Source organism: Terrapene carolina, unplaced genomic scaffold, assembly GCF_002925995.2.
Source record: "Terrapene carolina triunguis isolate 2854851 unplaced genomic scaffold, T_m_triunguis-2.0 Scaffold67, whole genome shotgun sequence".
Classification (NCBI taxonomy): Eukaryota; Metazoa; Chordata; order Testudines; family Emydidae; genus Terrapene; species Terrapene triunguis.
The window spans coordinates 2,950,198-2,963,503 of NW_020664418.1; the positions used below are offsets into that span (position 1 = coordinate 2,950,198).

Sequence of the window (13,306 nt, forward strand, 5' to 3'; positions counted from 1 at the left end):
CACCAAGGTGTGCAGTGAATCTTCTGTTACTCAACATCTTGGTGATGAGTCTGATGACTGATTGGCATGGGAGAGCTAATGATAACTTCAGCAGACCTTTGTGCCACACAGTATCATATGCAGAAGAAATATCAATGAATGCTGCTGCTGTTTTTAATTTTCGCTGGTAGCCAGATTCTATGTAGCTGGTTAAAGCCAGCACCTGGCCACAGCAGTTGTGACCGGTTCTAAATCCAGCCTGCTCTTTGGAGATCAGTTGCTCCAGAGTTGGCTGTAACCTTTGAAATAGGAGCTGCTCCAACAGTTTATAGCAACTGTTAAGGAGGAAGATGGGCTGGTAGCTTTTTGGGCCAAGTTCTTTTCCAGGCTTCAAAATAGCTATGAGCTTGGCTACCTTCCACTCTTTCGGTATTATGCCAGAAGAGTGGATGTTGCTGAAGAAATCTGCCAGCCAACTTCTTGCCTTCAGGCCAAGGTTCTTCAGCAATTTGGAGTATATTCTGTCCATTCCTGCCACTTTCCTGGACTTAGTGTTGGAGGCTCCCCTTGGGATAACAAGCCTGGTACATATCAATTTCTTTGTTAAATTGATGAACTTGTATAAGCTTGCAGCGTCCAGCGGGCATAATTGGGCAGTGCAAGATGGAGGTTCCTAGGGTTGTGTCTGGGACCGGAGGTATTGGCTAGTGTCATTCGGTTGCACAATCCAAGGAGCAGCTTACATGCCAGAGGCTGTGCGTGAACAGCCCCGGAGTGGGGGTTCTCATAGCAGAGCAGGGTGAGGCTGGCTCCCAGAGTCAAGGATTGGAGTGACCTAGCAGATCACTGATCCAGATAACACCAGAGGGGAACATCACAGAGATATACCCATATGATCCTGGCAAGTGACCCGCACCCACACGCTGCAGAGAAAGGCGCACCCCTCACCCCCAGGGTTACTGCCAATCTGACCTAGGGGGAAATTCCTTTCTGACCCCACATATGGCAATCAGTTAGACTCTGAGCATATGAACAAGAACCTGCCAGTCCAGCACCTGAGAGAGACAATGCTCAGTATCACCACAGAGCTGTGGCCCACTCCCCCAATGTCTCATCTCCAGCCATGGCCATCCCTGATGGATGGATTCCTTCAAAGGAAGAAAAAACCCCATCTCCAAATACATTGGGGGAGAATCCCTTCCTGACCCCTCCAGGTGGCCAGCTGAAACTCTGAAACTTGAGCTTTAGGATCATAAGCCATAAAGCGGAATCGAGCCCCAGGGCTTTTGAACCCTGCCCTGACCTGCACCATCACAAGCAATCCTGTCATACAACTGCACTCATACATTTGTCAACAATTTCTATTGGGAGGCTGTTCCAGAAGCGCACCTCTTTGATGGTTAGAAACCTTCTTCTAATGTCCAGCCTGGATTTGTTCATGGCCAGTTTATAGCCATTTAGTTTTGTGCTAACATTGTCCTATAGCTTAAATAGCCTTCACCCTCCCTGGTATTTATCCCCCAATGTATTTTGTAGTGCAATCATATCCCCTCTCAGCCTTCTTTTTGCTAGACTAACCAAGCCAAGCTCTTCCAGTCTCCTCTCAGAAGACAGGCCTTCCATTCCCCTGATCATCCTAGTAGCTCTTCTCTGTACCTACTCCAGTTTAAATTAATCTTTCTTGAACATGGGTGACCAGAACTGTACACATTATTCCAGATAAGGTCTTATTGTACAAAGGCATTAACACTTCTCTATCTCTTCTGGAAATGCCATGTCTGATGCATCCTAGGATTGTGTTTGCCTTTTTCACAGTCACATCACATTGGTGGCTCATTGTCATCCTATGGTGGACCCACATACCTAGGTCTCTCTCTTCCTGTGTCAATTCCAGTGGATGAGCCCCCAACTTGTAGCAGAAATTCTTATTATTAGACCCCATGTGCATGACCTTGCACTTTGTACTATTGAAAGTCATCCTGTTTCTGTATCTCTGGTGTTCAGTGTCATCCAGATTTTTCTGTATAATGTTCCAATCCTCCTCTGTATTGACGATGCCTCCCAGCTTTGTCTCATCAGCTAATTTCATTAGAACACTTACATTTTGTGCCAAGACCATTAATAAAAATATTGAATAAGGTTGGGCCCAAGACCAATCTTAGAGGAGCTCCACTACTAACCTCCCTCCAGTCCCTTTGTTTCATGGTGGTGGTGTTTTTCAGGCTCACACTGGCAGATGCACGAAATAGTGTCACTGTTTTGTATTTAAAAAAAATGTCATAGGCTTATAGTGTATCCTCTACTTGATGGACTGGAACCAGGTGACTGTGTGGCATAGCCCTAATACTGCTAAAGGTAAAGGAGATTTTCCTTTAGCTGAAGTGGTAGCGGTCTGTGCTTTTGGAGCAGAAGGATATGAATTCTAGCCCCACTGCTGCTGCAGCCATAGGGTGTGTCTACACTGCAGTAAAAGACCTGCAGCTGGCCTGGGCCAGCTGACTCAGGCTCGCGAGGCTCGGACTTCAGGGCTATAAAATTACAGTGTAGACGTTTGGGCAAGGGGAAGCCCAAGCCTGAATGTCTAAACTGCTCTTTATAGCCCTACAGCCCAAGCCCTGGGAGTCCGAGTCAGCTGAGCTGGGCTCTGAGACACGGTGCTGTGGGTTGTTTATCACAGTGTAGAGGTACCCATTGTGTTTATTATAATTGTGGCCATGAAATCTTAGGCGCCTATTACTGCCTCTCTCAGAATAAAGAATCAGGTCAGGGAGCACCCATCTGAGGTTAGCTGTTTCAGGGAGAGGAAGTTAATTCTGTCCTGGACAGAAGGCTGCAGTATTGATGTTTCTTTTGTTTTTGCTGTGTGTTTGTTTTAAAACAGGAGAAAGCAACTCATCCTGGAGGCCCTGGGAATATCGTGGATGAGATTGGTGAGTTGGGCTGATCAGTGGGATCACAGACATCACAGAGCTCACTGGAGTAATTTCATCTGTCACGTGCTGAATGGAGCAACAGACCAAATACACTTAGCTTTGCTTTCTGCAGCACAGTGAGCACCCAGCAATGGATTGTGATTTCTTCTTAGTTCACTCCCGGAGTCCAGGGTTCCCATCTAGTGTATAACCTGCTAACCAAATGGAGATTTCCCTGGAGAGAAAGTAAATCCAGAGGGAGGAAATGCAAGAGTTTGAGTGTAGGGGAGTCCTGGCTGTGTTAGCGTAGTTGGGGTGTGTTAAGGGAGGGAACATTCACCGTCTGGATGCAGTGACTCCAGAAAGTGGTAGATTGAAGTGGGAATCCTAAAACTAAGTCTGGGCTTCCTCTTCCCCCATTTAATGCCATCCATCACACTGCACCCAGCTGCAGCCATCCAGCCATGCAGCTGGTCTGAGCCTGCAGTCAGCCACTGGAGTCAGCACTATCCATTGGAGTTCCTTTTTCAGCTGGTTCCAATGTTGTTCTGATATTTCTCTGGGGAGTCCCTAGGGTCTGCCCTTAGATTTAACTTACTTCTTTAGTGCCCTGGAAACATTCTTAAATGTAAACCCTTCCAGTGCCATTGCTAACCTGTTGGGTTGCAATCCTTGACAGTAAAGCTCCAAGTATAATAAACCATGTGTTACCTGCTTCAGATGAATGGATCTGATCTGTCATGGCACCACTATGTTGGGGTACCTCTGAGACCTTGTCCACTTGGTTCCCCAAGAACTTTGTTTGACACCGGTCTCGTCACTCAGGGTCCTTTATTTGGCATACCTCAAGCTATGCTGAGTTGATCAGACTGAGATGTGGGGGTGGGCACAGGTTATACCACATATCCAAAGTTATACAGAAACTCCCTTCCATTATATACATTATATTCACTATATATTGCATTATTCCTTTGGGGATTGGCTTGGTTACTTTGCAGGAACCTATCCCTGCATAGCAAGCTCTGCCCACGTGCTGTCCATATTCAACTTTACTCTTTACACTCCTGACTTCTCTTTCCCCATTGTTATCTTGTTCTTAGTAAATAGTTCCCAGGGTGTTCTCCCTCTTATTTTAGCAAGCTCAGACGTTCTGTTTCCAGCCTGCTTATCCATTTACCCACCTAATCCTGTCTCCCAAGATATGAGGCCTCCTCCATATTTAATTACTCATGTCAAGCCAGTCCTACATAGGGGTATGGGACTATATAAAGCCCCTGACACATGATTCTGCTAATCCAGGATGTGAGTGCCTTCCCCATATGTACATGTGTGCTTTACCTGATTCATGTCATTCATTTTATCAAATTTCATCAAATTACTCTTTCCCCTTACAAATCAGCTCTCATTTCAGATGCAGAATTCCACTACACCCCAGCCCATTAGTGTTCGTAAAGCTGGGAAACTGTTTTGTATGATCTGGCTGAATTCTGGAGCTGGTCAAAAAATGCCAGTAATTTTTCACTGGAAATTTTGAGGGTTTTTTGTTTTCATCAAATGTCTCCTGAGAATTTTTCAACCAAAATGATACACCAAAAACCATTTTCAGATAAAATGTATGGTTCCCAAAATCTGAAAATCATTCAGTAAAAATTTTCAGGTTTGGGTTTCCATTTTTTTCCTATGAAAAAACAGAATAGTTTGAAAATAATTTTTTCCACACAAAAATTGTTTTTGACCAAAAGCCTTGTTTGTCAGAATTACGTCTTGGCAGAAAAAATGTCTCCCAGCTTTATCAAATACACCTCTTTGGCATTGTATGTTTGCGGTCAACTGCACATACACGCTTTTGACTGTGAATAGATGCGTCATACCACGAGTGACCTGGATGGCCAATTTCGAAGCTTAGATAGTCAGTACCAGTACTAGACACAACATAAATGCTCCATAGATGGCCATTCATTCATTTGTGACGTCGGTTGAATGCCGATGAATGATGCACCATGGCTTCACATAAAAGCCCAGATCTGCCGAATTATGCATCCAGGGAATGTTATTCGATCAGCTCTCTACAGAAGTTTGTACTGTACATGTTGAAGAAAAGGAACCCACAGCGTTTCCTCCTCTGCTCATTATCTTTGGTTTTGGCCATATCCCTCATCTTGGTCTGTCTTGTGCCGTTCGGGCACAGCCCTGCATTGAGGGTGGCATGGCCCTAAAAGGAGCTCCTGGAAACAAGTTCAAGTGCTTCCCTTAGCTCTGGGGAGTGGAGGGTAAGCACAGTCCTTGCTGCACCTGCTGAAAGGGTGTGACATGCTCCCTTTACCTGGTGTAGGACCAGCTGTGCTGGCCAAAGTGGCACAGGAGAGGGGACAGATCCATAGCTCCCACCCACTTTTGGAGACCAGTGCCACTGTAGGCTCTTGCCCTGTGCTTTAGGAGCACAAGGATTATGATTTTGCCTGGAACCCTCTAATGCTACCTTTCATAGCTCCATGGGTCTGGTCACAGTCCTGTCCTTAGAGACCCCTCCTTGATGTTGGAGGGATGAGAGTGCTATGTTCTCTTGTGCTGCTGGAGTGTAATGCTCTCCAAAAGGTCACTGTTCACAGTCACTTCATACAGCACCAAAAATAAATGCTGAATTAAAATAAAAAAGTTTTGAAATGATAAAGGCATTTCCAACTGAAGGAAACCTCAGGGCTGTTTTATAGGCTTGCAGGAGCTTTGTGTCAGATGCAGGACTCATAAGCAGCAGGGAAGACAGAAGTTCAAGTCCTAGCCTCCATCAGTGGTTAACCTGATCAAGAGCTGGTACTGCAAGGCAGTCTCAGATCTTATCAAACAGAGAGAGATATTTTTCTATGTCCTGCTTCCAGAACAAGCAGTGCAGGAGACAGCAAACACAGAGCTGTATGTGAGAAGACAGCACCAGACCATTCCCAGGAGCCACTGTGAGGATCAATGGTAAAGACAGTTCATCCTGGGTGTGCTTTTGGCTCAAGCCTTGGTTACACTTGCAAGTTAGAGCTCATTAAATCAGTCCCGGGTGCTCCTGAGGTGTCCACACTGGCAAGGCACTTAGAGCGCCTGGACTCTGCAGCTGGACCACTCCTGGTAATACACCTCCACGAGAAGCATAGAGCTTGCTGCGTACTGGCTGAAACGCCCAGGTGTCAGTGTGGATGATGTGTTGCATTACTGCGCTGTGATTGGCCTCCGGTAACGTCCCATAATCCCTTGAAGTCAAGTGGCCACTCTTGTCATTGTTTTGAACTCAGCTGCAGGCCGCCCCTTTCAAAGCTCTATTTCTGACAGCCAGCATGCTTATCTGCTCCGGGACAAAGGAAACCATTACTGTGGAATGCTGCTGCTGCCGAGGCAGGCGTGTGTGTGTGTGAGGGGGGGAGCTAATGTCGGGGTTTCCCCCTGCTGCTGTCTGAACTTACAAGACAGCATGCTGACACACTCTCTTCCCCCTAAAACACACTCTCTCTCCCCCCACATACACACAATACAATCCCTGTCACACTCCCCCCCCCCGCCATTTGAAAAGCATGCTGCAGCCACTTGCACACTGGGATAGCTACCACAATGCACTGCTCTCTGTGGCGTTGCAAGAGCTGCTAATGTGGCCATGCCTCTGCGCTTGCAGCTGACAGTGTAAACACATGGCAGCACTTTCCCTGCTGCGGTCTCTGAGGGCTGGTTTAACTCCCGGCGCTTTACATCTGCAAGTGTAGCCATGCCCTCAGTGATCTTTGGCTCTTCAGATAAGCTTTTTATTTGCTCTTCTGGATTTTCCATTTCTGCTAAGCTCGGCCAGTTCTTTCTGTCTGAATAGCAGAAAGGAGACAAAGCTTCTAAAAGAATAACTGCTTGCAAGGGAGCTCACAGCAGCATGGATGCTGCTGCAGCCTCAACAGGCATTACAGTAGGCAGCAGTGGGTAACCGAGGAAATGGAGATCAATTGAAAGGGTAACAGCCTGAAGATTGGGCACTGGCAGAACGTACAGTGCAATCTGTCATCCGTCCCATATGTACAGCATATAATGTATTCTCTTCATGGTTAGGGAGGACACCTAAGGCCATATTGGATGGCCTACTCCAAGTGGGATGAGCTTCTAGCATAGTTCTTGCCAATACCTGCTAAGACTGGGATAGAAAACTTGAGGAGGGGACCATTTTCTACCTTCTTTGGGACAGTGAAGACAGCTAATTATCAATGACCCCAGCTGGTTACTACACCAAGAAACATGTCACTTGACTCTGATCATTCATTCTGCTGACTGGCTTTTCTTTAAAAAAACAAGTTCTCCTTTCTCAGGGCAAGTCAACACTACCGCGCTACATCAGTGCAGCTGCACCGCGTCTGGTGAAGACCTGCTATGTCAATGGGAGAGCGTTCTCCCATTGGCATAATTATTCCACCTCCGTGTGAGATGTAAGCTATGTTGGTGGGAGGGTGTCTCTCGCTGACATAGCGCCGGTGTGGACAGCGTTTAAAACGATGTACCTTGCATCGTTCTGGGGGGTGTATTTTTCACACCCCTGAGCGATGTAAGTTACATCGACTTAAGTGGTAGTATAGACCAGCCCTTAGTAATGCCAGTGTAAAGCTAGAGCCACTCCAACAAACTGACTCTGGATTTACAGCAGTGTAGCTGAGGTCTAACTCTGGCACAGAGTCTGTATTACATAGTAGTACACCATGGTGTATGTGTTGTGTCAAATTCTACAGTAGTCTGTGTTCTGTATTAGATATGCTGCACTATATTGTATGGATTCTTTTCTACCATGGTATAAAGAGAGACTATACTTTTAAGGCAAACTGAAAAAGAAAAAGAAATGTGGCTGTGTGCCTTCATAGAGACATAATGGAATCGCAACTGAAACCAAATAATAATAAAGATGGAGAACTGAAGATGGATAATGACATCTCAAGAGGGTCAAACCTCATCTGCAGTTTTCCTACCCCTTAAAATATTGACCTGAGGCTCAACATCCCAGCCCATCTAATGAGGGTTGTGAAAGCGACAACTCAGGTTTCAGCCTATTGCCATATGATTGTCTAACTGGATTTCCAGGAAATCAGGGAAGTAAAGAGCAGATATTTCTAATGGTTTTTTAAAAAGGAGTTTAGGGGAGAATTAAAAAAAAAAAAAAGTTGAGGCCTGGTTAGTGTATTATGAAACCATAAAAGGTGCATGGTTGTTTTTTTTACAGCTCATTGTTAATGTATATACATATAGGAGCATTCAGTCTTAACTTAGAATCATAGAACTGGAAGGGACCTCGAGAGGTCATCTAGTCCAGTCCCCTGCACTCATGGCAGGACTAAGTATTATCTAGACCATCACTGACAGGTGTTTGGGGATTTTTAAGAGCAGGTTGGACAATGATGGAGATTCCACAACCTCCCTAACTGTCATTAAGCACTGGAATAAATTGCCTAGGAAGTTTTTCCTAATGTCCAACCTAAACTGCCCTTGCTGCAATTTAAGTCTATTGCTTCTTGTCCCATCCTCAGAGGTTAAGAAGAACAATTTTTCTCCCTCCTCCTTGTAACAACCTTTAATGTACTTGAAAATGTTATCATGGCCCCTCTCAGTCTTCTCTTCTCCAGACTAAATAAACCCAGTTTTTTCAATCTTCCCTCATAGGTCATGTTTTCTAGACCTTTAATCATTTTTGTTGCTCTTCTCTGGAATTCCTCCAATTTGTCCACATCTTTCCCGAAATGTGGCGCCCAGAACTGGACACAATACTCCAGTTGAGGCCTAATCAACATGGAGTAGAGTGGAAGAATTACTTCTCGTGTCTTGCTTACAATACTCCTGCTAATACATCCCAGAATGATGTTTGCTTTTTTTGCAACACCGTTACACTGTTGCCTCATATTTAGCTTGTGATCCACTATGACCCCCAGTTCCCTTTCCGCAGTACTTCTTCCTAGGCAGTCATTTCCCAATTTGTATGTGTGCAACCGATTGTTCCTTTCTAAGTGGAGTACTTTGCATTTGTCCTTATTGAATTTCATCCTATTTACCTCAGATCATTTCTCCAGTTTGTCCAGACCATTTTGAATTTTAATCCTATCCTCCAAAGGATACTTGCAACCACTCCCAGCTTGGTATCCTCTGCAAACTTTGTAAGTGTACTCTCTATGCCATTATCTAAATCATTGATGAAGATATTGAACAGAACCGGACCCAGAACTGATCCCTGTGGGACCCCACTCATTATGCCCTTCCAGCATGACTGTGAACCACTGATAACTACTCTCTGAGAACGATTTTCCAACCAGTTATGCACCCACCTTATAGTAGCTCCATCTAGATTGCATTTCCCTAGTTTCTTTATGCGAGACCGTACCAAAAGCCTTACTAAAGTCAAGATATACCACATCTACCGCTTCCACAAGGCTTGTTACCCTGTCAAAGAAAGCTATCAAGTTGTTTGACATGATTTGTTCTTGACAAATCCATGCTGACTGTTATTTATCACATTATTATCTTCTAGGTGTTTGCAAATTGATTGCTTAATTATTTTCTCCATTATCTTTCCAGGTACAGAAGTTAAACTGACTGGTCTGTAATTCCCCGGGTTGTCCTTATTTCCCTTTTTATAGATGGGCACTATATCTGCCCTTTTCCAGTCTTCTGGAATGTCTCCCGTCTTCCATGACTTTTCAAAGATAATTGCTAATGGCTCAGATATCTCCTCAGTCAGCTCCTTGAGTATTTTAGGATGCATTTCATCAGGCCCTGGTGATTTTAAGACATGTAACTGGTCTAAATAATTTTTGGCTTTTTCTTTCCCTATTTTAGACTCTGATCCTACCATTTTCACTGGCATTCACTATGTTAGATGTCCAATCACCACCAACCTTCTTAGTGAAAACTGAAACAAAGAGATCATTAAGCACCACTGCCATTTCCACATTTTCTGTTATTGTCTTTCCCCCTCATTGAGTAACGGGCCTACCCTGTCGTTGGTCTTCCTCTTGCTTCTAATGTATTTGTAGAATGTTTTCTTGTTTCCTTTTATGTCCCTGGCTAGTTTGATCTCGTTTTGTGCCTTGGCTTTTCTAATTTTCTCCCTATATACTTGTGTTATTTGTTTATATTCATCCTTCGTAATTTGACCAAGTCTCCACTTTTTGTAGGACTCTTTTTTTGAGTTTTATATCATTGAAGATCTCTTGCCATACTTCCTATCTTTCCTACACAGTGGGATAGTTTGCTCTTTGCCCTTAATAATAAAAAACTTTTAGCATTTCATGATTTTTAAGAGCATGATTTCTCAAATTGAATGTTGAATTAGTGCTCTTCTTTTGCATGAAATTGTGCATGTGTTTGTGTCTATGTACACATACTGTATATAAAACCCTGGGCCCAATTCCACCTGCTTTAACACAGGTGCATCTTTCTTTGACGTCAGTGGGGGTTACGCCCATGTAAGGTTAGAGTACAAGTAGATATAAATAAGTATGTGTATGTACATGTGAACATACATATAATGTAAAATGTGTATACTGTGTATTTCGTAACATAGAGAGTACGTTCTGTGTGTATATATACATGTATGATGCCAACTAAAATGGCTTAGCTGTGGTTTGGCTCTGCAAGGTGGATGGAGTCAAATTCTGCTACTCGAAGCCATTTTAGACCCCGATGTGCTAGCTCACAGTATCTAAAATGGTTTATAATAGGATTTAGAATCATAGAATATCAGGGTTGGAAGGGACTTCAGGAGGTCATCTAGTCCAACCCCCTGCTCAAAGCAGGACCAATCCCCCAACTAAATCATCCCAGCCAGGGCTTTGTCAAGCCTGACCTTAAAAACCTTTAAGGAAGGAGATTCCACCACCTCCCTAGGTAACCCATTCCAGTACTTCACCACCCTCCTAGTGAAAAAGTTTTTCCTAATATCCAACCTAAACCTCCCCCACTGCAACTTGTTCTGTCATCTGGTACCACTGAGAACAGTCTAGATCCATCCTCTTTGGAACCCCCTTTCAGGTAGTTGAAAGCAGCTATCAAATCCCCCCTCATTCTTGTCTTCTGCAGACTAAGCAATCCCAGTTCCCTTAGCCTCTCCTGGAGTCATGTGCTCCAGCCCCCTCGCCATTTTTGTTGCCCTCCGCTGGACTCTTTCCAATTTTTCCACATCCTTCTTGTAGTGTGGGGCCCAAAGCTGGACACAGTACTCCAGATGAGGCCTCACCAATGCCGAATAGAGGGGAATGATCACGTCCCTCAATCTGCTGGCAATGCTCCTACTTATACAGCCCAAAATGCCGTTAGCCTTCTTGGCAACAAGGGCACACTGTTGACTCATATCCAGCTTCTCATCCACTGTAACCTCTAAGTCCTTTTCTGCAGAACTGCTGCCTAGTCATTTGGTCCCTAGTCTGTAGCAGTGCATGGGATTCTTCCATCCTAAGTGCAGGACTCTGCACTTGTCCTAGCTGAACCTCATCAGATTTCCCTACCCTCCAGCGTATCTACCACTCCTCTCAGTTTAGTGTTATCTGAAGACTCGCTGAGGGTGCAATCCATGCCATCCTTCATATCATTAATGAAGATATTGAACAAAGCCAGCCCCAGGACCGACCCTTGGGGCACTCCGCTTGATACCGGCTGCCAACTAGATATGGAGCCATTGATCACTACCCATTGAGCCCGATGATCTAGCCAGCTTTCTATCTACCTTGTAGTCCATTCATCCAGCCCATACTTCTTTAACTTGCTGGCAAGAATACTGGGGGTAGGGAATAGCCAGAAGTGCTGGGAACTTGGGCTGTTTGCGTTAAGGACATAGTAAACAGGAGTTACAGACAGTAAATGCAAATATTCCATCTCACAGGGACTGAGAGCAGGGAACTCTGAGTCCCTTCCACCTGGGCCTAGTGGCACTTAAATCAGAGATCTTGCAGTGCTCCCCAAACAGAGCAGGGGATAGCCCTGATGTTCTGACTAGCACTGAAATAAGTGCTAATGTCCAGGCAGTGGGTAAGCTATGGTTGGACATACGGACTCAGACTTACAAGGCAACCTAGAAGTTTTGGACACCCAGTTAGCACTAAAATTAACAGGAATTGAGCATCCACACGCAATTACTGGTTTTGAAAAGCTGAGCCATAATGGCTGGCTGTTTGCAGGTATGTGCACTAGCAGGCCTTGCTTCTGATCTGTTGCAGCAGTGTAAATGCAGAGTCAGCACCCTGAGGTCAGTTAGTGGCGTAACTCTGGATTTACACCAGTGTATGGTCAGAACTGAGGCACTGGTGTTGAAGTCATGGCTCTGAGACTCAGTAAGAACTAGGTCAAAATATCAAATAAAATCTCTCCCTTAGGAGCTGGAAACAATACTCTCAGCTAATCAAAGTGTGCTCAGTGGAGCTCTCCTCTAGGGCTGTCCAGCAAAATTCTTTCCCCGGGTATTTTTTCTACTCTTTCTGCTGATGCGAATTGCCGTCCTGCCACTTATTGTTTGTTTTGTTCTTGCAGGTCTGAAATGACTGTTCAGTCTGAGGCTGATCAAATCTAGAAGGGCTCCTGGTAAGTGTTTCCTGTTAGCTCTTCCTATAGCTCCATCCACTCAGCTGAGCTAAAGATGGCGAGTAAAGTACTTCCTGCTTGTAACTCACCCATGTGCTGTAAAGACAATGGACACAGTTACCACATAAATCAGACACATAACTCTGTGGAGCTAGGGCTAGAAGCCTGTTTCTTCCATTCCAAACTGTTATCACTCGAGCTGAAAGCTGCAGTAGATCCCGTCTCCTTTCTGTGGGCCAACCACTGAAGGGCAACATCCTGGGATCTCTTCTCTCGTCTGTGGGCAGCAGTAACCTGCTCTGAGCCACTTCGACAGGACAGAGAGAGAGGCCCGTGGATCAGTGTGAGCCCACAAGAATGGCCATTTGGAGCCTCCACTGAAAGCCCAGTGAGTTGGGTTTATGTGGGGGTGTGGGCGGGGTGTCACCATTTAATCTGGAGAGCTGAGGGTGGGGTGTTCACGAGGAAGTCATATGTTGATAAATTAAAATCAACATTATTAACTATTTCACAGCTGGTCATTTTAGCAGAAACATCTACTCTGACGCTATGGGGGAGGAGTCTAGGGTTGTGGGTGGAGCTTGAATAAAGTAACTGTAGTCCCCTGCATCTCCAGTCTGCCCCTTGGCAGTTTCACACAGACAGAAGCAATGTGACTCCAGTGGAGTTACACCAGGGATCAGTCTGGCCAAGAACGTGGACCTGCTCTCTCCCTCTGCTTAGATAAGACTCATGAACCATATTGCAGCCAGCAGCTATTAGTGGAACTAGGGTATTACACTTTGTCTGCAGATAGGAGTGGGTTTATTCATAGATTCATAGATTCTAGGACTGGAAGGGACCTCGAGAGG

General features: G+C 45.0%; 1 long non-coding RNA gene across 1 annotated transcript in view; it reads left to right on the plus strand.

Moving 5' to 3' along the window:
• LOC112106997 overlaps nt 1-13,306 on the plus strand; it is a 37,276-nt gene that overhangs the window by 15,524 nt on the left and 8,446 nt on the right. The window contains exons 2-3 of the long non-coding RNA XR_003899772.1: nt 2,861-2,909; nt 12,405-12,455. This is a non-coding gene — a long non-coding RNA (uncharacterized LOC112106997). The remainder of the gene's footprint in view (nt 1-2,860; nt 2,910-12,404; nt 12,456-13,306) is intronic.